The sequence below is a fragment of the Falco naumanni genome, chromosome 11 (assembly GCF_017639655.2).
Source record: "Falco naumanni isolate bFalNau1 chromosome 11, bFalNau1.pat, whole genome shotgun sequence".
Taxonomy (NCBI): Eukaryota; Metazoa; Chordata; class Aves; order Falconiformes; family Falconidae; genus Falco; species Falco naumanni.
The window spans coordinates 883,863-908,977 of NC_054064.1; the positions used below are offsets into that span (position 1 = coordinate 883,863).

Here is a 25,115-nt window from a genome sequence, read left to right on the forward strand (position 1 = left end):
GAAATCTAGAAAAAAGAAAATAACCACACTTTAGCCAGCCAGAGTAGCATTATTACCACAAAAATTATTGTACAGCCTATAAACATTGTGTTAATCTAAAAGTCAGGTCCCTACCCCTGAACCTGAAGAAAGTAATTTCAGTTTCTCTGTGCTGCCCAAGTTAACTGCAAGCATTTCCTGACACACAGAACGCAGGCAGAAAAAGGAAAAACGTCGACTTGAGAAAAGCACAGCTCCCAATCCCCACCCACCAGCTTCAGTCAAAGGGATGACTTCAGTCCCTTTCTTAACTAATCCTGTCACTGTAAAATCCTACAGTCATTCTTCCACACATAAAGGGAAAACGGACTCGCTAGGAGGACCTAGACTCTTTCAGCTTGAACTGTTAACCAATGGTGGAAATGCAAGAATGCTGAAGTTGTGCCTTCGGAGCCAATAGAGTGGATTTGTGTGTCCCACATGACTGTGTTTCCCCTGGCTTTCACATGGGCAGTATTTAGTTCAATTCAGAACTGCAGATAGTATAGCATGCAGAGCAGCAATGGGATGTCTGAGCACAAGTGGCTGACTTCCAGGCGACTTCAGGAAGCACATTTGTACATTTCTCCTGAATTAAACCGGGATTCTGCACCCTTGACATCCTCCGACTCTCCTTGTCTCTGCAGAAGGAGACAACGACCTGCACAGCACAAAACTGTGAGTACGGGGTCTATTTATTTTTATTTTTACCCAGAAAAGCAAATCTCTTAAAATTATCAAAATGCTACGTGCACTACATCGATGGTTACTTTTTCTTATGAGAAGTACAAGTATCTAAAGTGTTATTCAAATTCAGAAGTATTTCTTACATGCTTCAATAAAACAAAAAAAAAAAAGAGGAAAATAAAAAAAAAAAAAAAAGAAAAAAGAAAGAGTTATCCTCCAGGGCAGTGCCTACATGCACACTGCATGCCACACTGCGTCCTGACATAGCCAGCATGCTGCTTTGTTCATAAAGAAAAACAAAGACAAAAAGCCTTACACACGTATGTTGTTCACTTATATTTGTACTCTGTCTCTAATCAGGCCTGATCTGTCCCCAGGGGGAAAAAATAAAGGCAAACTTTAACTCTGCCAGCAAGGGCAGCCCAGACTTTCCAGACATCTGACAGTTATTATAATTAGCTATGAAAGACAACGAAGACACTTTGGGGCAAATAGCTCTTACATTTGGAACAATGAAGTCGAGCAAGGTTCCCATCCCACCCCTTCCACGGGGGGGGGAGGGGGAGAGGCGAACCAACGGGGGGAGTGTTAGAAAAGGGTTATGGCTGGACGGAAAAAAACACAACTAGTATAATATCTGGATGCAGCACGAGGAGAGGCTTTTTGATAAGCAACTTTAGATTGCAGCTTGCATTCACACAGATTCCTGGTGGGGTGGGGATGGGTGTGGGGCTCTTGGCAGCATAACATCAGAAGGTCGGGGTGGAGGGGGCAGCAGGGATGAGGGGGGCAGAAAGAAGAGAATATCCATAGGAAGACACATTGCAATTGCTTCCCAGAGCTTTGCTGGCCAGATCTCCTTAAGCCCAAGTTGCTTTCTGGGCAAGATTTATGAGAGTTCTCAAACAGAAGCAACAGACAAAGCAGAGCTTTTTTTCTTCTCTGGAAAAGAAACTGAACCCAAATGGATAACTGTCTAACAAGAAGCACCGGTTTGTATTTTTGTTCTTCTCACCCGCTCTGCCACATGTTCATAAACCTTTAATAAGATCTTTCCCCCTTGCCTGATTGCTCCTTATGCCCCCCACCACCCCCCCAAAAAAAAACAAACCAAACCAAAACAAAAAAGTTAGATTCTGAAAACTACAATCAGAAGGGAAAAAGCAAAGACAATAGAAATCTGACTCTGTCCTGGCTGGGCTGGATCTCTAATAAAGCATGAAGTGAAAACAGTTTCTAAGTGAAAGATGAGCAGACTTCTCTTTAAAAAAAAAATAATTAAATGCAATAAGGAGAAATTGTTGAAAGACTCCAGACGCTACTAATTATGGCTTAAATAAATCTTCCTGGACAGATGTTTGCTTGCTCCCACTGCAGGGAAAGGAATGTTAAAAGAAGCATTTTTTAAAAAAAGAGATTTGACATGATTTTTTTACATATGGGGTTTTTTTTTAAATACACCATTTTATTCTTTGTCTGCCCTCCTGTTATCTCCCCCTCCCCCAACCGCCGCCCACTGTGAGCTGAGACACCTGAAGGCTAGACACAATGATCAACAGAGCACTGCGCTCGCCTGTCTGGATTCCAGCCAGATTTTTTTTTTTCCCCTCCACAATCAAGGAGCCTGCACGCAATGCACGGCAAGCCCCTTGCTCTGCTATGTGCAGATCAGACAGGAGTCTGAACCGTGCGGCAGAAAGATTAAAGACAAACACAAGCCTTTCCTCCTTATGTCGGCCGGGCTCAGTTTCAACTTCATTACAATTCGCAAAAAATACAAAATAAGAAACTTTATAAATGTATATGTGCGTTATTGTACAAAACATGTGCATACGTGCACACACTTTCCAACACGTTGTAAGGGCATCCACCGTTTCCCATTTTACAGTGTTTTCCACTCTAGCTTTACAGTCAACGCCGTATTTTACGTTAAGTTCATGCATTGCTTACATAATTGCGTGTAGCTCAAATACCATGTAAAGGTTTTGTATACGTTTACAATATACTACATAAAGGCAAGTCACTAGTGTACAGAGACCTACATCTGAAAGGCAGTCAAACTGAAATACTTGAACGTATTTGGGTTTAGAGAGATTAGCAAGATCTCCTAGACCATTTTGTGGCAGTTTTAAACACAGCAGTAGCGAAATGCTTTGCAAGTAGGTTGTCTTCCAACCACGGAAGGGGAGCATGGCAGGAGACCAGTTAGCTGGCCTTGCAACCCCCAACCTTCCTGTTGCCACAGCCCAGAGAAATACCGACTGGCCCAGTGTCATCGTGCCAGAAAGTTGGTCTTGGGAATGCAGTACTCCCCAAAATAGTTGCTCTCCATTTGGTGTGGCTATGGATGGGGTTAGCAGAGACATACAGGGAAAAGGGAGATTCAAAGAATTTATTCTGTTCGATTTTTAAATGTATGCCATGCGGACCTATTTTCTAAAAGTCCTTTGGAATTGCACTGTCTTCTGGTAGAAATTATGGTATGATACACACTATGATAAATTTTTGCTTTTCAATATGAACTTTGTGTAAAAAAGACTTTAAAAAAAATATGTTTTTAAACACACATGCACACACACACACACACACAGCTTTTAATTTACTCCCTGAGAAGGCGTAAACTATAGTTTAGTCACACTAACAGGTACATTAATAGAAAGACATAAATTTTTTTAGCTTTTTTTCTTTAATATTGCTAATAAATACTATGAAAAAAGGCACCCAGCATAGGTATCCCATAAATTTAGTCTTCAAAAAAACAAAACCAAACTTCCTTTCCAAATAGCAGCAGAGACATACAAACAAAAGGTTGCATGGAGTGGCAACAATATCCACAGGGATTCTAGAGAAAAGATTTCATAGAAATGAAGATAGTTAACTGAGGGCTGTGACCAAATTTGTATTCCTGTATTTGTTTATTTTTTTTAAGGTCAAGGAATTTAACGCTTTCCTGAAGGAACATTTTATATACCTTGTATGAAATATACAAGCAAACTCAACACAGTGATCATATATGAGAGATATATACTTGTAAATGATGTGTTAGTACTAGTGAACTTGCATAAATACATGCTAATTTCCTTTCTACTTTTCCTGGCATCTTATGCTTGAAAAATATTTTTTTTACTTATGTTTCATAAATGTATTTCAAAATAATGCTTGCAGCTGCGTTTTGAAGTGGTGACTTTTATTTTCTTAATGTAATGACAATAAGCAATCATAGTTTTATATGATTTTTCCTAAAGGCTGTAATCCTATACAAATCAATTCCTCTAAACTTCAGAAGTGATTTACACACTACCTTGTACTAGAAGGGATATTTCAACTGGCAATTTATATTTTGTTTGTCTTTACAAAAGTAACAACTAATCACATAAGAGTTAAGCGTTAAACCTCAGCATACAAATGCAGGGCCCTTGCCTCCATGTTTAGTTCAACACTCTCTCCTTCTCCCAGTAAGGTCTCTTGGCTTTTGTGAATGCTGGGTGTTCAGCAGCTCTGACTAAAGTAGGCAGGAGATACAAATTCCCAGCATTTTTGCAAATATGGCATTATCATCCAGCTGCTGTTGTCCAGGTACCTGAGATTTGGAGCTATGTTTTAGCTTTTTACACAGAGTTTATTTACCTAAATGTGAAAAATTCTGACCTGTGTTTTTTTGCTGACTTCTTTAAACTTTTAAATAGTTGTTGTCGAAACAAAGCAATCATGGAAACTCAATCATATTTATGACTCTATTCCTTAAGAATTTGATGTTTATTACAGTTCATCTCTTAGCCTATGGTCTCCAACTGATTGTGCAAACTCCATGGTGCTAGTTGCACAAACTTCAAGTTCTAATTTCTTTTTTTAAAGTCTCCTCTCCCCTCCTTCCCCACTGCTTCCTCTGTTGAATCTGTTTTTTTGAGCCTTTCCCAGTTCAAGCAGAAGTGCAAGTTTTAGTCATAAGAATAAAGTGCCTAGGATTACTTTCAAAACCTTCAAAAGATTGGTTGTTTCACTTATACCTTTACACAGCAGAAGTAACCTGAGAGCCTACCAGAAACATGGGCTGTCTCAATAAGGTAACAGGGTCAAATGAGCTCATGCATTACAGATAGGAAGAGAACTGCGCATTGCATTTTTATAGATAAAAAGCACAGAGTGTTTTAATGTAAACAGATTTCTGTTTGATATTTTGGCAAACTGTTGCAAAGCTCAAACTATGGCTGAGCCAAAATGACTTTCGGCATGGTACAGTTAGACCAGATGGCCACGTGTTCTTTTCTTATTTAGATGAGACTTTTCCTTTCAATAACATCTTTCTTCCTGACCTGCTTAAAAATTCCAGCGAATGAAATCAGCACAGGATTTTCAATTCTAATTGACCATGTGCAGAGGAAGGGCCAGTAGAGAAATCAGTAGGGCCATTGTAAGGCACACTGCATCAATCTCCCCTTTGTCCTGAATCTTTTCTAGCATGAGCTAAAATAATTAAGAATATTTAATTTATATTATTTTTACAGCAGCAAACCTAGTCGCGTTCAGGCAAAAATCATTGCAAGTTCCTCTTTTACAAGTGCGTGCAAAAAGGAATGCACATATCTATCACACACCAGACAAACACGTAGTCAGCATCATTTAATTGCCTAGTATTAAAAATAATAATAAAACCCCTCAAGCAAAGAGTGAACAAAAAAAAGGAAAGGTGTGGGTGAATGAAAGAATGAGCTGTTTCACCTTTTCTGATGAAATCAGAAAGTGTGAGGATATGGTAACTTCTCCAATTAAAAAAAAAAAAAAACAAACAAAAAACAAACAAACAAACACCAACAGACCACACAGCATTTTAAAAACATCAGAAAATTATAATTTTCCACTGGCCAAAGTGCTCACCCTTAAAACATCTGTAATCTTCAATTGCTATTCATTTACCTACATAGATTTTATACATTCATACCCCACCCATGCTACGTAGGTTGGTGATCATTGTCTCACTTGTGTCTGCGTGATCTACATGTAAAGTACAGACTGTAAATTCTGTATATATCACACACAAACATTATCTACACAAATAATGCACACAGATGACATCATTACAGTCTTACCTACTATTTAATTTGGATTCAGTGAGATATATATGGAGTAATATAACAATATTTACTGAGATTTAGCAAGTGAAATATGCAAAAGACGCCCAAGGTCCTACCCATATGCTTACACAGCCCATGGATAAGGTAAGTGAGTAAAATGAATCTTTTAGAAGAAAAGCAAGGCAAGCTGGAGGGTGGGGTGGGGTGGGTGGCCATGGGGATGGGACATGACACCAACTGAAAGCAATACAGAGCAAGTTTAGTTGGTTTTGTTCTGTGGTTGTGTTGGTGTATGGTTGGGTTTTTTAAGGTTGGGGTGGTTTTTTGTATTTTTACACAAGAAAAAAATTATCAACACATTTATCATTCCTGTGCTATTTTGTACAAATTCTCTCTACTATTCACAGTTTAGTTTGACATTATGTATGATTGGTTGATGGTTTCAGGTCACCATAAGCTTGAATCAAGAAAAAAACAAACAGCTCTTGAAAATAACTTCTGAAAAATAATTATTAAAAGAGTTTCAGTAAAATAGTTGTCTTCAGTTGAATCAGGTTTTCATTAAAACCCCAATCACTTTTTAAATACCAGGTGAAAAACAATCCAGGAGAAAATGCAGTGGGCAGCATGGCCTTTGCTATATGTCAAGCCTGCAGGCCAAGTAACAAGTGCGTGAAGAAACATGCCTGAGAACACAAAACAAAGCACAGACTTTGTGACTGGCCAGACAGACATGGTAAAAGGTCTGGTTTCAGCTCTCCAGCAAGATGCTTTGTAGCCTTGGGCAAATCATTTAACTGCCTGGCTTCTCATCTACACCATATTAGTAGAATTCAGGTTTTGAATTTGTGATTATTATTGCAAGGTCAGCATTGAGATAGGTGCTTGAAAAGAATATAAAGTTCCAGACAGAACAATAGTCTTTTTTTGTTGTTGTTATTAAATAAGATCATTTTTGGTGTGGTATTTCTATAACTAGATGAGATACAAGGCCTGTTTCTCAAGAGGTTCACATAACTCAGTTCTAGCTTAATTTTCTTAAGTTTTTAATGCACTTAAACATTCACTTTTTTTTCCCCCCCCCTAACATGAAACAAAACATCAGAATACAGGATAAATGTAAGATACTACTCCATCTGTAATGATGCTCTATATTCAATATTAACTGCCGTCACACAAGGCCTAACACCGAACTGCTGACTCCTATAGAGTAATGGCTTATTTAACAGTCTGTCCCATGGTACCAGTGAGACTAACTGCAGGCTAAAATGCTCCACTGCTCGACCAAGAGTACCAAACCTGAGCCCTAGACATTTACTACCTCCAGTATTTGTGCACCAAGGACCTGGCCTTTAATGGCATTGAATATATTCTTATTTCAAAAGCTTCAAGGAAATTGACCGAACTACTTCCATGCTCAAAGCATCATGCTGAAACAGGTCTTCAATTTCTACAGACCCTTTGCCATGAAAAGTAAATACCTTTACTGGGTTCTGCCCCCTTTGCTGGTGATCATTAAATTGTGCTCCCAGCTTCACCTTTCTGCTTCTATTGACAATTCTTTCATTCCCACCATTGAACAGACCAAATTAGAAACCCTTGGGCAGGAACTGTAAAAATCACTGCACAGGAAAAGAAATCAGTGGGCCCAAAGTAATCATGAGATTCCACAGATTTTTTTTCAGGCTGCCATTTTGTAACTAACTGAAATGATGGTGTCGCACACGTGGAACCAAAGAGGTTTTTTCCCCTCCATGAACAAATATGAGGGATCTCTGTGTGTAAGAAAATTAAAATTTCTGCTGTATGTTTCTATTAATCAATATTCACACACAGTATGAAAGAAATACTCAGACTTTCAGCTATCTATGTGTCAGTGCTGTCCAGGAGTTGTAAAAATTAAGAAAAAGGCAATGTGGCAGATCTGCAGGTTATCTCAGAGGGTTTGCAAAAGGGTTGGGGTAGTTAGAAGCAGGAGAGAGGGAAACATCCTGCATGGAAGTACAGCCTCATGCGGTGCTCGGAACGAGGAGAGGAAGTCAGCAAAATGTGTGCTGTTATGTGCAATTGATGGGCTGTATTTCACCAGTCTATTTTTACCGTCAAGGCTCCAGACTATATTAAGAGTCTCTCCAGTCGCTTAAGCCATGGGATGTGGATAATGGGATCAAATAAAATTATTAAAATCAGTTTGGTCTCATGATTTCAGCTGCTAAGTGTAATAGATGCAAAACTGAAAGACGTAATTGTATGATAAAAGTACAAACACCTCTTTGTGTTTTACCCCTGCATTTTTCCAGTTTAGAGAAATTGATGAGGTTTTGTTTGATTAAGAAAAAGCACCATAAAAAAATGGCAAACAAGATGATTTTCTTGAAACATAGCAGCTGAAACTTGTTTCATCTATCAAAACAAATAAGATCAAAAGTAGTTGTAAAACAAATTTTATACTACATCCCATGAGATATATTACATAAAGTGTCTGGTTAAGAAGCTTCAGAAAAAAAGGATGCATTTAAATTGTTTACAGAGTTTGATAATTGCCTTTTTTCAGAAATAAAAATCCAATGATTTCCCAGAATGTTCATACACTGAGTTTGTGCTACTGTTTTCAAGCATTATTTTCAGTTGACCTGAAAACACTTTTCTAAGACAATGATTTGCAAAAAGGAGGACTGAAAAAGATGAGAAGTCTAGTGAACGACAGCAAAGTAGAAAAGCAGTTCCCAAGGTTGATTAAAAGATGTAGAAAGGGTTAAAATTTCAGATCTTTATGTAAGAATTAAAAATGAAAGGAGAGTTAAAAAGGGGGAGAAGGCGGGGGGTGGGGTGGGGTGTGTGGGGGGTGTGAGATCTAAGCTGCTGGTGACTTAAGTGTATTTATGGATTACTATGTCCTGAAAAGAAGAAAACCAGAGTTGTAAGATGACACTGCAGGGGTTGTCTGGACTTTTCACCAAGTGTAAAGTCTGTTCAGTCAGTGTCTTAATGCCTAATGCTGACCTTTGCCCTCCTCACTCCTCCCTGCTCCAGGTGCAACATTTTTGCAAGTGCTTTAACATTATTGGAAAGTTTCTGCAGGTTTCACATGCTGCAAAGTGCACAGAGTGTTTTACACAACAACATCCATTACACACCCTCAGTATCGAGGCTTAGCACATTTTTTTATCCGAAGTACAGACAACGATTTGCTTTACACATTTTCCCTTATTAGTTATTACTGCATTAAATTAGTAAGCACAAAACCTTCTTTGTAAGGGTATTCTATTTGCATAATTCTATACAACAAGATACAACATTCAGCTTAAACTGCTGTCGCATACTCCCCAGCACCATGAATTATAGCAGGAGTATGCAACGTATGCCGGCAACGCTATTGATCTCTCTTAAATTAATTCTCTTTGCTATGGAAATGGGAGACAAAACCAGAACCCATCACACAAAACAGCTAAGGCACTTAAGTTGATTTTCCTCAGGAATAAATTGATTTCTTGTACAGTTATTAGTTATATTGGGACTGATATAAGTTTTAAAGAAAAACACCACTGTTTTACAGACTGATAATAAAAAGTGCTAAACTACATAAGGTCTGTATAATTTCAATTTTGATTTACAAAAATAAGGAGTGTGATAAAATGCATATTAAATATGAGATGCTATAAATGCCGCACTTGTACAGTGATTCAGATAATACAAAAGATGGCACACACATATGTAATCTTTAATCACATTTAGTAGATGGTTGCTAAGATTTTTGAGGTCTTGCAATTTGAATTTGCTGGGATGTATAGGCTGGGTACCATCATCTTCAAGACCATTGCAGATTTTGTGCTGTTTCCAAAACGCCCACCACGGGCGTTTCCTGCACTGTGGGCGAGGAGCCCCTTTTCCCCAAGCATTCTACGCTGCAGGACTGACTGCTGCTTCAGGTGCGGACCCAGCATTTCAGGTCCATAACTTTCCCACTGCATGATACATGTACGAAAATGCACTCTGTATAACCACAGTATAAACCTTACTGGAAGTAAAAGACTGTCCAGTACAGGTTTTCTGCACTTTGTGAATCTAGAACACCTAACTATGCCTCAAAAAAAAAAAAAAAAAAAATTAGAAATTGATTTAGACATTTTTAAAAGCTTTAAACAACTGACTTCCCCCACATTCTTTCCTCACTAAGCTATGCTGTGAAACGTTTGTTAAGCTGAAGCCAAAGAGGAAAAGGATTGGTTTAAAAGAGATAAATAATGACAGGTAGTTCTTACGGAGAACCTTACTAGTCAGAACTGCCTGGCAAAATAACCCAGGATAACACCTCTTCCAGGTACAGCATTACTTCAAGGTGAGACTGGCATAAAAAGAGGTCTGATGGAGGATTTAGGGATTACATTCAGGGAACTTCCATGGTAGAGATGTGTTTGGATCGGGACTAAATAATTTATTTTACTGGATTGTCTTGAAAAGCAGCCTGCAGTATACCGTGTCTTTCTAAAAGACTATTTTGTTATTTCCCTATGACATCTAGATATAAAATAATTTAGCTCATCTTCATTACCTAGATAGTTTTAAAGGGTTCGGTTTTGGAAGAGTTTTTTCTTTAAAACAAAACATGGAACTTGCTATACTAGTTTATTATTATATATAGGAGTAGGCACGTATCAGGGGATAAATATATTCTGGAAAGTGCCCTGAAACAGTTTCCTTATGTTCTTTGAATTCACTTGTAACATTCGGACTACAAGAGAACAAAGAAAAGAAAAAAATATGAAAATTTGTTTATTGCATGACAGACTATTTCTAGAGCTGGGCAGCTTTATCTCAGATCAGAGAGTGCTCCTGTTCACAGTGCAGCTGCTAACAACTCATCAACACTCGTTGTTTAAGAGTAGGGTTACAATTAGAAGTCAAAACTTTAAAGCAACCTCAAATGTTATTATTGTAGTAAGCTATGCAACTGGATTTGATTTCTGGCCAAACTGTATCCCTTTGCTCCTGACACTGTTTACAAGACATATTTAGTGCAGGTGGTACTCTCCTTAATTCCACTACAGGTCAAGTGCACTTGTCATAATTGTATTTTTTGCACAGCTGAGAATTCAACTACTTCTGTAGACTGAAAGCAGACATTGTTTCTGTGAAGGAAACATATAGCACTGAAGATCTGGACTTGAAATAAATAGAATGAAGTAATTTTTTCACACTGTTTTCTCCTACTAGCCCATCAAGATCATCACTTTTGAGGTATCTGTGTATAAGCAGCCATTTACGTACTTACAGAACTTCAGAATCCTTTGTCTGGAAAAGTGGTTTTGTCTGTCCTGCTTTAGGTGGCTACTATGAACCATTTTCAGGACTGCAATCTGAGATGAAGTTCTTGTAATGTTTATGTATGACTGACTTTACAATGATTTGTAAGTATAAAATTGAATAAAATGAAATTAGTCAAGTTTCTAATTTAAGCAGAGAAAAAATAGATAACCAAAATTACAAATTAATTTAGTCTTCTGCTATTTTGGAACAGCAAAACCAGGTATTTCAAAGAGAACTCATAAAGCTTACTCTGCAAATACAGTCCCTCCTACATGCAATAAGTGTGGCTAAAATACAGGAAATTGTCCATTGATCCTGCTTTACCTGTGAATACATATTTCCCTCATCCTCTAACTTACAATCATTCCTAATGCCTTTACTACACATTTTACCTGAAGAAAGGAAATTAAAACAAACCATCTTTGAATTGTGCTTGGATTTAAAGTACTTTTCCATGTCAGTTGAAAAAACCCATGACAAAAAAGCCCAGCAGCTCTCTCCTCCTATAATTCTTATATAATACTTTGGTCTTGTATAACACTTGAAAATCAGTTCTCTTCCAGTAAACAACTTCCTAATATATCATAGACATGGAAGAGAATAAATCCTTCCTTCCAGATCCTGTCTACCATCAACATCAGAGCTCAGGTGTGCTCCAGAGCATCAGTTCATAAAACTCTAAAGCTAGAAACAGATTCCCCTTGTGAAATCCATTCGCCGGTGAGCTGCATCTTACCTATCTCTTCTGCTTCCATCCAACCTGCTTCTTTTAACCATTCTGCCCTGAATAACTGTATTCCTCTGCAAAGAGTTGTGTAAAGTGTACAGATGTAAAAATGTGAACAGTTGCCATAAATATGAGAAGCTTTTCTAGATAGGATAAGATTTTTCTTAATTTTACTTGAAAGCATAAATACAAGTAAAATAGTGCCTTTTTGTGGGGCAGATCATTTTCAAAGAGACATAAATATTTTTTACTAAATTCACACAAAGATTAGGACTTTAAGTCTGCATTTTCGTTATTACTGGAAACCTCAAATAAACAACTAGCTTGCAACCTGATACAGTCTCTTTCATAATTTTCCTTTATGGAAAATTAGAGACATGTTTCCTGAAAACACAAAATAGTACGGTAAAGCAAGAATTGTCTCATTAAATTTCAGTAAATCAAAATATGGGGCACTGTTACTTCAATCTATGCGATTAATCTGACATTTTGTTTCTAAATCCAAGCTTCTTCTTTCCTCACCTCGTTGATGACTCAGGTAATATTTTTTTTTAGTTGTGTTTGTCTATTGAGTTTTACTTGTTTATTTTATGGTAATAACCACATTTCAATTCTACAAAACAAATCCTTAAAAAAAAAAAAAGAGGAAAAAAGATCCCTCTAACCAATATCCTCTGCCAGTTTTGTACTTATATTCAAGGAATAAAGCTTATATAACTTCATTTACAGAGTCATTTATCATAACTATTCTATCAGTACCAGTACTCTAGCTTAATTTCAGGCTTAGTGGTAAAATCTAGTTAACTTAACTAAGAACATTTTCATGGAAAAAAAATTAAAATCTATTGGTCACATTAATGAAGGAAATGAAACCTGCATTACTTAAAAAGCTGATAAAGTTCATGTCCCTTTCAAAGAGGAATTAGAAAGGGTTTTTGCTGAAAGACTGGCTAAAACTTGTACAAAACAAATTCCTGAACTTCAAAGAAAAAAAAAAAAGGTCAAAGTAAACATGGACTAATGCTGAATGTGTATCAAGTTCATTAATGTATTTCTTGGTTGCATAATGGTTTGGGTCGGTTCCCCAAGCGACATGCCAATGCACCTGTACCCGTGCAGGTTGTTTTGCAGCAACTAGCAGGACAGATCACATTTAGCATCGTCCCAGCGGACTTCAATGAGTTAGGAATCCACTGTATGTTTCCAACACACTCCTGGTGGAAGGAGACTGATGCCTTGCCTACGCCTTGAGAACATCAAGACATTGAAATCACCAGTGTGACTTGGCTGAATCCACAAAAGTTTTATGAAGACCTAACTCTGTTCTGTTCTCTTGTGATGCCTCTCTGCTGGGTAACGTACTATGTGGTGCCTATGTCCTGTCCTTTTCTTCCCCTCTTTGGGATTTACACAGACCAGACAGCAATGATTTCCTGCTGGATGCCCTCAGGATTCACTGCATATTTTGGACATTGCCAGGGGAGAGCAGACAATCAAGAAAATTCAAGACTTTTATGGGGAAGGGGGTTGTGGCCTTTGGCTACAAGATCTTAATGAGCTTTCCGCTCCTTTTTTCCTTAGCTTTCTACAACAGGAGGTGGGAAGCATAACGAAGGCTAGAATTGTGCATCCCTCCTTGCCAAAGATTTGTCATCCAGTATTTTTAAATTTAGAAACTTGGCTGGCATTTCTTCTACTGCACAAATATAAAGTAAGTGAGGTTAACATAGCATGAAAGAGAAATGTGGGGGAGACCTACTTCTCAATTGTTCTGTTTGAAAACTCATACTTTATTCCATGACAAGCAGTAAGATTCACTGAAAAAGGCATTCTGCATTGAAAGATATTGGGCATTCTTCATTATATGAGAATATTTCTGAATGAAGACTTTCTGTATTGTTTTTTATTTCCTTAAGAAGGCCTCAGACTGTACCAGCTGTCAAAACATATTTACAGTCTTTCCACTGCTGTAAGCCCACTGTAGTGGAATTTGTTTAAGGGTCAAAGATAACATAACTGAAGAGTTTTTGTTTTGGTTTGTTTTTTAAGACACAAGAAGATAGCCATGCATTTTCTGCAAACATAGCTATGCATGTATCTGGCCCATTATATAAACATTTGTTAAACTAATTTAGAGATACAACTTTTCTAAGTGACTGCTAACCATTTGGTAAACTTTTTTTTTCCTTTTTAAATTTAGTGCTACATTCTGCAGCTTGCTTTAGACTTACCTACTTTGTTGTCTACAGCCTTTTTTTCCATTTTTTTCCCTCTTAAGATGCTAGTTGAGCCACAAAAGCAAACCCTGTATCTGAAACTGTACTTGCCAAGTTGTTTTTACTTTTACTTATTTAAATTGGGGAAAAAATAAAAATAAACGTTTTGGATCAGATTATACATCCATATCTAAGCCAGGAGCTAAGATGAGGTCAGATCAAACTTACCTAAAAGCAAATAAGCAATTACTGAATAACCAATAGAGCATATTTATCACTTGAATCAATTGCTCAAAATTTGATAGTTAATATATTTTCTGAAATTGCTATTTGGAGGATCCAACCCACCCCCCCCATCCTCCAGGAAAGACATCTGGCTAGCACTGAATGGAGTTTAGTGTTTGAACATCCCATCTGGTTTCATCATGTTAACACATGATTCCAAGTCATTCATGAAGTATGAACAATGGATATTGTATTCCATATAGTGCCATGTGGATTTAATTTTTAAGAGATGGTGGTACGGTAGACCTCAACCTTTTAGTTAAAAGTCAAAACATCTCATGTACTGAAACTTATTTCCCACAGCCTCACAAAAGTCTCACATTTTATCCTACTCTAAGAACGACAAGCAATGACCCTCTTATACAGCACCATTCCCATTCTTACCTATCATAATACCTATCTTGATAAATCAAGAACACATTTCCTAAACATGGCAGTGAAAAACAACATTAAGACAGATTTTTTCATGAGAATACTCATTATTTTAATCCTCAAATTACAACCAGATTGCTTAAAAATAAATGCAGAAGTTTGCTATGAGGCAAGTGGAAGCTGGGCACCTTTGCCTTCCAGAACTGGTAACTTTGCCTTTCACTGAGATTAACAAAATCCACAAAGTCTGTCTTGAAAACAAACTGTGAGCAAGCATTTTCTGCAATAGACCAGCACTAATCTGTCTCAGTGATGCTGAAGAAATGTCTCATTTCTTTCTATGATGTAGAATAAAAATTCAAATTTCAGTTAATAACACTTCTTATTCAAACACTTTTTATATTTATTTCTTCATAAGAATGATTGACCCATTGTCCTGTAACACAGGTATTTTCTGTATTTATTAAGGGATCCCTACTAGAAGCAAATATTCAGTAATTGGCTTGCTATGAGAAGTTAATAAAACTGATCTCAGGCTGAAAAAGAATCATAGAAACTTAAAGCATAAGGTTTTCAAGTATTTGCTAGCTGTCCTTTAAGCCACCTACTATAATTAGATTGCTTCATTTGAGCACTTGGGAAAGTGAATGGATTTTATCTGCTAGAGCAAGAAGATGTGGAAGTAAATATGGAGATTTGGGAGAGAAACATCTTTTTAGTGGAATGAAGCAGGGCAAACATGCTTTAAAATATACATGATGTGTGTGATCATATAATTTTTAAATCAGATTGCTGAATGTCAGCTCACATTTTATTTTTGGAATTAAATTTCTAAAAGATCTGATTTCACATCAGAAATCCTTGGAACTGGACCAGGAAGAAAGACTAGTTATCGTCAAAACTGTGAAGCCAGAATCAAGAACTGTGTAACAAGACATAGATTTGGCTGACAAGAAAAGAAAAAGAATTCTCTGAAGACTAACAAAGGAGATTAAATTACACAATCCAACTTTTTTTTTAAATTACCACACAGGTCACAGGGTGAAGTCAGTCACAGTGGACAAGAAAAGTGGGTTACATGAAATCAGGATTTTCACACGAACACTTAAACCAAAAGTATTTTAGAGGCTACTGATAACACTTAAAAGACCACTTTACATTATCTGGAAAATTTGTTTACCTGCTGTGTTGTTTCAGTTGACAAAAAAAATCTGTCTAGAGGATCAGGACTACTGTATTTGGAAACAGAGGGGGCAAAGGAGGAAGAAATGTGCTCCAGTTTATGGAAGTAGAGTTCCTTGTAGGAGAAACTGGATAAGTCCACAGGAAAGCTAGGTTGAAGGTTAGCTGTATCAGATCAAGATTTCATTTAAAACTATGGCGATCATATAGACTGTTAAACCAGTGGATTATAAGAATTCAGTATTCTCACCACCAGCTGATTACAGCAGGGAAGGTATTGAAGTACTTCATTCACGGTAAGAACTGCAAAATGCAAGACTGGAATATAGATAATCAAACTTTGTTGTTTTTAATATAGTGTCCTAGCATTCCTATCATCTCTAGCGATTAAGTCATTACTATATTAGTGATTATGTTCATTGATGACTACCTTGGCTTTACAGAACAAAGTGAGAATTGTTTGTTTCATGTAGCAATTATATCTATCAACTCTTTTCAAGTAATTCTGGTTGAGTACAGCACAGATTTATGCAAGCTATAACAGACGGCCTGTGTCAGAAAGTCTTCAAAGACTACTCGTCTAATTCAAGTACTCTGTCTAGAAGGGCATTGCTTTTGGGTGCTCAAAACCTATTCATTCAGTTGCTTACGCTGGCAGGCACAGTCTCCAAAATATACAATACTTTTATGTCTGTAATTACTAATACAGAAAATGGTAGGTACCTCCCTCCATCTTACATAACACCTGAATTACTACAAGCCCTTGCCATGCACTAAACAGAAAAAGAGACACTCCTAAACCGAGTCTGCCTGAAAGCACTTTTAAAAGATTTTAGTTTTCTGTGGCCTTAAGGCATGAAAAGCTTGCAAGATACTTGCTTAAAAAAACTAAAGAAATCCTGTCTTCTAGAATTTAGGCAGTTCGTTAAATCTTGTTGGTTCCTTATAAACATTTTGTACAACTTTACTTTTTATAGTGGAAATGTTTGATTTCTCAGACAAGTTCTAGAGTTATAGTTGTTTCTGCTCATGACTGGTTTCACTTAAGGTGTAGCAAGAGTTTCCAAAGGAGATAGAATTCAATGAAATACTTTACTGCAAATTAGACCATACTGGCCCAGCTAGACAACACAAACTTGGTGCCAAGTGATTCTCTACAAGATTAGCAATATGTCCATTCAAAATTTCAGTGACAGAGTGCCTGATAGAACTCTTGTTACTACATCAGTTGTTCTCTTATTTGTGAAAAAAATGTGGGATATTAATTAATGGTAATTCTTTAATTCTTGAATGGAGTAAGGAATATTTTCTAGAAGTTAGTATTCAATTATCTTGCTCTTACATATGATGTGCAACAATATAAAAAATAAATGCCTTCACAATTTTATTCTGGAGGGGGGAGGAGCATCTCACCAGTTTAAGTCTCACCACTTAGTAAAGAGTAGCTTTATTGAATGTATCTGCGGTTGCTGGCTATCTACGTAGAGCTACCAACATTAACTGAAACTAATGGGCAGTCCTAAAATGCAGTCTTGCAAGGGCAGCCTGAGTTCCAACTTAGATTTGATTATTTTTAACTCATGACTAGCCTTATGAAGGCTCTAAGTGCATTATGATCCAAATAATTAAATTCAAATTTAAATCTTTTCTCCCTTCACTAATGTAACTAAGATATTTGTGCACTGCAGTCATTTGAAATCTCAGTCTCTTCCTCTTGCTAATACAATCTTGTTCTCCACATATAAATGGCAAGCTGCCAATTAGGGAAGTACACATGCTGCAATGCAAAGGAAAATAAGTAGATATGTCTGTATGTATTAACTACCAGTCAGTATTGTGTAGTGCAGCTGGAGTGAAAAACACTCCAAAAAAAGTTAATGACAACTCCAGTCTTTATTATTATCAGTGAAAGCTTTTGCAAGCTAGAGTTACATTCCTCACTGCATCTTATTTCTTAAGTCTTACTTTGTTTTTCTTCTTTCACTGGTTCAAACCCTTGAAAATAAAGTTCTGTCAAAGCTATTAAAACAACAACAAAACATTATAACAAGGCTATTCATCAAAGTATAGAACAACAGAATTCTCTTCATTCATTCCATTACCTCTATGGGCGAGTCTTTTAGTTGCTTTTAGCCACAGGTAGAACAATTCCAACACAGACGCTAGATTTTCATTAAAATATCTAATGAACAAAACTTACTAGGATTAATTGAAACATTTTTATAAAGCTTCCTTTTCTCCTTGAGGGAAGGAAAGAGCAAGTTCAGAGGGATGTGATATGAGAAACTCCTCTTCGCTTATTCCTTAACTGCCAGACTGGGAAGGTATATTAAGATTATGTCCCTTTACTTATTCCACTACAAAACAAAGCAAATCGAGAGTACTTTGGACACTGCTATACAGTAACAAAGAAATTTAGGCAATTCCATATGGTATATCATACACACAGTTTTATATCACTCTCAAAACCTGGCAGTAGTAATCCAGATCAGGATACTGATGATAACACTTGAAGCTAAAAAAACTAAAACCCTTGTATGTTCTCTCTATCTGTATTTTCTGTCCAGGTACTGTATCTTGACTACCTACAAGGTCACCATGTTTGCTTAGCCTGCTAAAATAAAAAGAATAACCATAATTATATTTTATTTATCATCCTTTCTAGTCAAGAACGGGAGACTTAGCATAACTACATGTTGTGGACTCTAATCTCCTCATGTCTGTTACATCCTCTTCTCATGAAATGCTTGGCATCTTCTTGTGCCACACTACTCAGCATAAGCTGCTTTACTGTAATTCATAGACCACTTATGTACAGGACCATTGCCATTTTTCATTTGCAAAAGCAACTATATGAAGTGATAGAACTTTCAAAAATGGAAAAAAGGTGTCCTACTTTTAACTTAACAGAAAGTGGCATTTCATCTTATAGCCTTGCCATTGCACTTGTTAGTAATGGGATGTGACGTGTCATGTAGGTTGAAGTAAATTTGTTTCCCTCAAGGATCAAGTGCCATTTCTCACCAAAAACATAAGATTTCACTTCATGTCTGACTCGTAATTCACAAGTAGTGCATTCTTTGAATATAAGCTTTTCTGTCAAGCTGGAAGATGGAGATTCATCAAGTTAAACTTCATGTGGAGTTGTACTATTTTAAAGAAAACTCCTTCAGAAAACACTTCTAAGAATTAAAAGGGAATTTATAGTTAAAAACAGACACATTGACTCCAAAATAGCTGTTTCCTATCCAGCAGCAAATTGACTGTTTTAGACAGATCTTTTCATTCTTCCTAAATTCCACTGAAATTTAATATAGAACAGAACTAGTTTTGAACTCAAAGTTTTGTGGTCTGGAAAAAGTGAGGTTTTTTGCTTACCTGTGGTCATAAAATATTTATCAGTTTGCCAGTTTGTTTTTTTTTTTTAAAAAAAAAGCAATGAATGGTATACAGTGATTCATTTCTATATGTGAAGGACTATATAAATTAGCAATCTAGCATTCAGTGGTCACATGTATTCAACATATTGAGTCATATTACTTTATCTCACCTTCATAAAGCATAACAACAATGTGGCCTCCCACTAAGTTATTTAGTGTTTGGTGTAATGGGCCAGAAGTATTTCAAGGTTGCTTGACATAATTAACCATCCAAGACAGAACTACAAGCACAATTTGTGGGGAACTTTTGCAAGAAATCCCAAGTGCAACAGTACCTACTGCATTATTTCTACTAAAAAGCTTTTAGTCCATTTTGGACAAGTGCAACTACTTACATCAAATATCCAGTAACACCATTTAATAAAACATATAAATACCCTAACCAGTTCTCTATTTAAAATATTTTTTTTTCCTGCCAGATTCTACCACCACATAATAGGCGATACCTAGAACAAATCAGACAAGACTAAGGTCTTCTCAGCCTCCAATTATGACCAGAACTAAGCAAACATGTAGTTGATAAAGGGCACTCGATAACCTTTTCCTGGGCCTTTGAAACCTTCATCATCATGTTATAGATAACAAGGCTTAAGAAGTGCTACCCTTGTTGCAAAGCATCTTCAACAATTACCAAAATTATGGCAGGTTGCCATTTTCCAAGCCATGGAACTGTACTGTTTGGATATCAGGCATTCCAGGGAACTTCTCACAGAGCAAACCCCCTGGTTTCACAGGAATTCAGCAGAATCATCTAACTATAACCACAGCTTCACCTCTGTTTTAAATCTTGAGGGGGCTAGGTATACACTTGAAAAAGAGAAGAAAAATAAGGGGGGAGGGGGAGATGCTTGAGGCTATCTGTAAAGATTGATCTGTTTGAGGTGTGGAATGAAGAAAACATTCTATTAAGTACAAAACGTATATGTAATTCTGAGCTACCTTAATTTTTGAGACAAACCCCTTAAGATATTTCTCACTATTGATTATGTACTAGATCTGCTTTTATTGGTTTTTAACACTAGAAAGTTGCTTCAAAAAATAAAAAAAATGCTGGTTGTTCATTAGAGTATCACAAAAAAAGAATATTGTCCAACAGAAGATATAATTATTTCTTTACAAAGACAAACCCCATTAAAAGAGTGGTATGCAAATACTTAATAAATATATGTCTTCCCCTATCAAGTGCAAGCCAATATGGCACTGTGTTTGGGAATAAAAGGTGATTAACTGAAAATTTCCCCTCGGCTCAAATTTGATTTGATGGGTTAGATACCTCCAGATTAAGAAAACAACAACAAACAAACAAACCAAAAAAGAGAAATTTGTAATACTTGGATACACTTTACTTTTTATATACTTGAAATCTTCCTGGTAATTTAGGTTGTTGATTTTTTTTAATGACATGCATTTTTATAGAAGGTTCTATATGCATTTTAAGGCAGAAGGTTTAGTAAATGAATTTTAAAGAAAGAATCACTAAAGAGATATATAATTACACATTTAAGAGGAAAAATGCTATTAAGAGTCAATCAAAGTAGCAAAAGGAACAAAGAGCAGGTCTCAGTCCATCAAGTACTACCTGTGTTTGCAGAGAACAACTTTGTCTAGAAGTGTGCAAACTGCCAAGTCATAGCACTGCTGCAGTGTCAGAACTCTCATGAGGTACAGTGCTTTTGCTAGATACAGAATTATCTAAACTTTTTTTTTGTTTTTAGTTAAAATAACTAAAATGACCTATTAAAACCTCTTCAATGATCCAATGTCACTACAGCAGACTATAGTATCTGCAGCAGCAGTAACATTTCCCAGGGCATGTGCTGTTCTGCCACCATTATCAGAGCAGCTTGTCATACAGGAACAGAACCAAAGGCCAAATTATTTCAACCAACCCAAACTCAGTTTACAACAATATATGCTCCCATGAGTTTTTGTTCCTCTCCCAGCTACAACCTTATTGCAGGTGATAAGCAGATTCAAGTTCTGAAAGTGAAACAAAATGGAGAAAGAACACAGAAAAGTATTTCATCTCCCACTTTGAAGGCATGGAGCATTTACATGGCAATGTCTATATATGCTAATTTAATTAGTAAAATGAAGGTATTATATACCATACCACTCAAAACCAAGACTCACTGCATGCACCAGAATATCATGTGACATACTGTGAAGGAAATTATTTAACAAAAATTTCTTCTTGAATGTTATGATTTATGTACTCATGAAACAAGTTCACCATATCGCTCCCACTTCCTATACTAACTTTACTCAAGGAAAGAGTACTCTGCAGAGCTTAGCAAAAATTGTAAAAGTCTGTGGCTTCCTTATTTAACAAAACTCCCTTCCTATATCATAAATGAAGGCTTCTGCTACACGTATGTCAAGTATACAAGCTAATAAAAGATGAGAAATTTCAAGAAAGAAGAAAGTGCTTACAAAAGAGAATAGAACTTTCTGTTTGTGACAATGGAAAATTATCCCCATTCAGAAAAAAAAAAAAATAGCAGTGGAAGGGGAAAGTATCCTTGACCTTTATTTTGACTCCCCTAGATGCTTTACTATAAAAAAAAAAAAAAAAAAACCAAAAAAACAAAAAGCACTTATTTAACTGTTCACATTATATTTAGGTTACCTGGGAGAAATCAGGCTTCTGCAAAGAAGCAGCTCAAGGTAGTTATACAAACCTTGATGTGAACATTTAAGCAAACAAAAATCCAGTTTCATCATCACATATTTCCATCTCTTGGGTTTTTTAAAAAAATACAGGTAGTTGTGTTTAAAGGAGTAAGAACATCGTACACATTGATTTGATGAGTCTGAGCTTAAACTAGGACATCAAGAAATAATAGCAGCAGCAGGTATTCCCTTACTCCTCTGCTGCCAAAAAAGGTGTAACTCCTTACTACACCTTGTTACATCCTACTCTGATCGAAGTGGTACATGTCAGTTTGAGTCTTTGAGGGTTGAAATGGGTACTGCAAGAAAGTTTACTTTTGTTTTCAAATTATTGTTGTATGTAAAGCAAAAGTCTTCCCTTCCAGAAGCAGCATTCGGTGTATTGCTATTTCTCCTTTTTTGACACTACTACTGACTGTCATGGTAGAGGGCACACAGTGGACTCCCAGGGCATTGCCCCTCTTTCTGAACCCCTTGCTAGGATATATGATAGAGAAAGACTTCAGAGAGACGGGATTCTTCTCCACTCTATAGCATCAGCCAGCTCTTTCTGCTACAATAAATGCAGCAATAAGTGCCTGCCACTTTACAGAAAATAGTATTTTTTTCAAAATCTTTTAATGTTAGCAGGTACCTTCTGTTCCATATTTTACAGACACAAAACCAAAAGTTTAAAGTACTTTTTAAACTGAGTGTCTAAAGTGAACACCTTTGAAAATTAAATGTCTGAGCTCACATGTCCCATTGGCAATCCATAGTTTTTATTACCTGCTGGTAGCCCAGAACATTTTCTTTTTCACTGCTTACTGGCAGCCTGGAGTGCTCTTGCATGCAGTAGGGTGAACTTTCTAAAAGCTGGGCAATATTAGTCATGGTAAAAGCAATATTTCAGGCAAATTCTTTAAGTCATAACCCACCTGCATGCATCTACTTTCACACATTCACAGTAATTTGCAATGTTTTCACCTATACAATCATTATTTCATTTTAAAGGATGGTGAATGGGAATATCATCTTTAAATTCTGTGGCAAAATTAGAGTATTGCTTAAAAGAAATAAGCAGAGCTTCCCAGCTTCTGTGAATTAAAGGGATTTACAAAAGACTTCCTACCCTAACGTGAAGCACTATAAAAATAAACCCTTAGAATACTTAAATAATATTCTGGAATGTAATTAGAAACTTTAATAGTTGAGGTTTAATGGAAAAGCATTCTCCTTCACTTTAGTTTGGTTTCTTATAAAGAGCCTACAGCTGAATCAGAAATAACTTCTATTTGCCTATGAGTAAATTAGACATATCAAAGATATTTTAAAATGGTAGAAAAGGAATGCATCAGGTCCAATCACAAACACCCACACAGGAAGATATGCTCAGAGTAATTAAAAACCCTAGAGGAAAAAAATAAAGTTTGTGTTAAAAGGCGTGGTATAATTGGGGTACCTACAGCTATTTTGAACCTTTTAACTTTAACAGAGTGGACTTTGGAAACCCTATAAAACACAGCTTTCCTTTTTTTGGAAAGAGGCACAAGGTGATAGATACTTCCAATACCACACAAAATAAACAGGAAATCTAGATAATATCCTGCAAGCTGCTAGTTATCAAGAGAATTTCACTTGGAAACTACGTACCTGTAAGGTTTAAGATAACAGAATTCTACCAATATTCAGTCCTGTTAGGACTGTAGTTTTTCATCCTAGTGTCTCTTAGGTTAAACTAGGTCTGTATAGGTAAAATGCACGTCAAAAGTGAAAATTCTCACTGGGATGTACAATTGAAGATGCTCAAGTTGTTTATTAAGAAGTCTTGTATATTGTTTTCTTTTTAATCAGAGATTTAGGATTAGAAATTTCTGTTATGTATAGTATATAAACAATTGATTTTCAAGACTCCCAAATAAATCAAAAATTCACATACTTGTCCTCAGAGCTTTGCTGCGTAATGGAACTTTTTTTGTGGTAAAGAAAATGCACCTTGTCCACAATAAAGTCCCCTCAGGAATTGACTAGTTATTACAGTTCTGAGATAGGGGGGAAAAAAACACTCGACATAATACCTTATAGTTAACCTGAAAGCACATCTTCAAAAGTTGTCTTTTTGACTTCTTCCTATTATAATAGCCATTTGAAGTGACATCTGAGATATTTATTTGCACTAAGAACCCAAGCACTTGTGTCAAGTAGTACCATGTTCCACAGGCTGTCTCATTTAAAAGCTGTAAGTCTAGCCGGATAGTGGCATGTAGGATTCCAGGTGACAGAACTCAGTACTTAGTGGGGGAGGAAATGCATTCAGAAAATAGCAAAAGTCCAGCTATGAACTAAGGAAACATAATCTGATTGAGTTGAATGGAAAAAGCCTATGCTTAAAGTTAGGTACCTGTGCTCAAATCTCTCATTTAATCTGTCACCCATAAAAGAATATCTGTCAGTAAATGTTTTAACCTGACAAAGTATTCTAAATACCGTGTCTTCTCTTTGGATATAGCCTGTTGCTTTCATTGTATTAGCTACATTCAGTGGAAAAATTAAACAAAGTTATGAGATACAATGTTGGGACGTCTTTGAATTTACTGATTCCTCCCAAAATGTCTTATGGACAGACCATTTATTATTCATCGCCATGCTCCTGCACAGCAATGTCTGTTAGTCTTCTAGAATGTACAGAAAAGGAAAACCATTAGCTTTACAAACAGGCTTGTTTGGGCCTATCTTGTAATTTTTAGTAGATGAGCTGTTGGGTTTTCTACAGGGGAAAAGAAATTAATTCTTATAGTTAACTGTAACTTGAGCAGCTAAAGTAGGAATTTACTGTCCAGTGTATCTAAGAATCAGTGAAAAAAATTCACTTTCCTTCCCTTTTCAAGGTCAGCACTAAGATGACATACAGTCTGTATTACACAGTTCTATCATATAGTGAACATGCGGAACGATGAACCCGTAATTCAACAACCTGACATAAGGTCCAGCGCAAACACGGTGTTAAATGTGCTTTCCAGTGCTTCTGAATATTGCATTCAGTCACTGCTCCCTTGGAAAACAACTGCCCCCCCCCAACCACACACACAGAAACCTCCTCCTTTTCCTCCCCTTCAACCTCCCCCTCGCAACATAACCCAAACCCCAAAGTCCTAAG

General features: G+C 36.6%; 1 long non-coding RNA gene across 13 annotated transcripts in view; it reads left to right on the top strand.

Annotated features, from left to right (window-relative positions):
* Positions 1-320: 320 nt before the first annotated feature.
* LOC121095495 overlaps positions 321-25,115 on the top strand; it is a 64,389-nt gene continuing 39,594 nt past the window's right edge. For all 13 annotated transcript variants that reach the window (XR_005830130.1, XR_005830122.1, XR_005830133.1 and 10 more), the window contains exon 1: positions 321-696. This is a non-coding gene — a long non-coding RNA (uncharacterized LOC121095495). The remainder of the gene's footprint in view (positions 697-25,115) is intronic.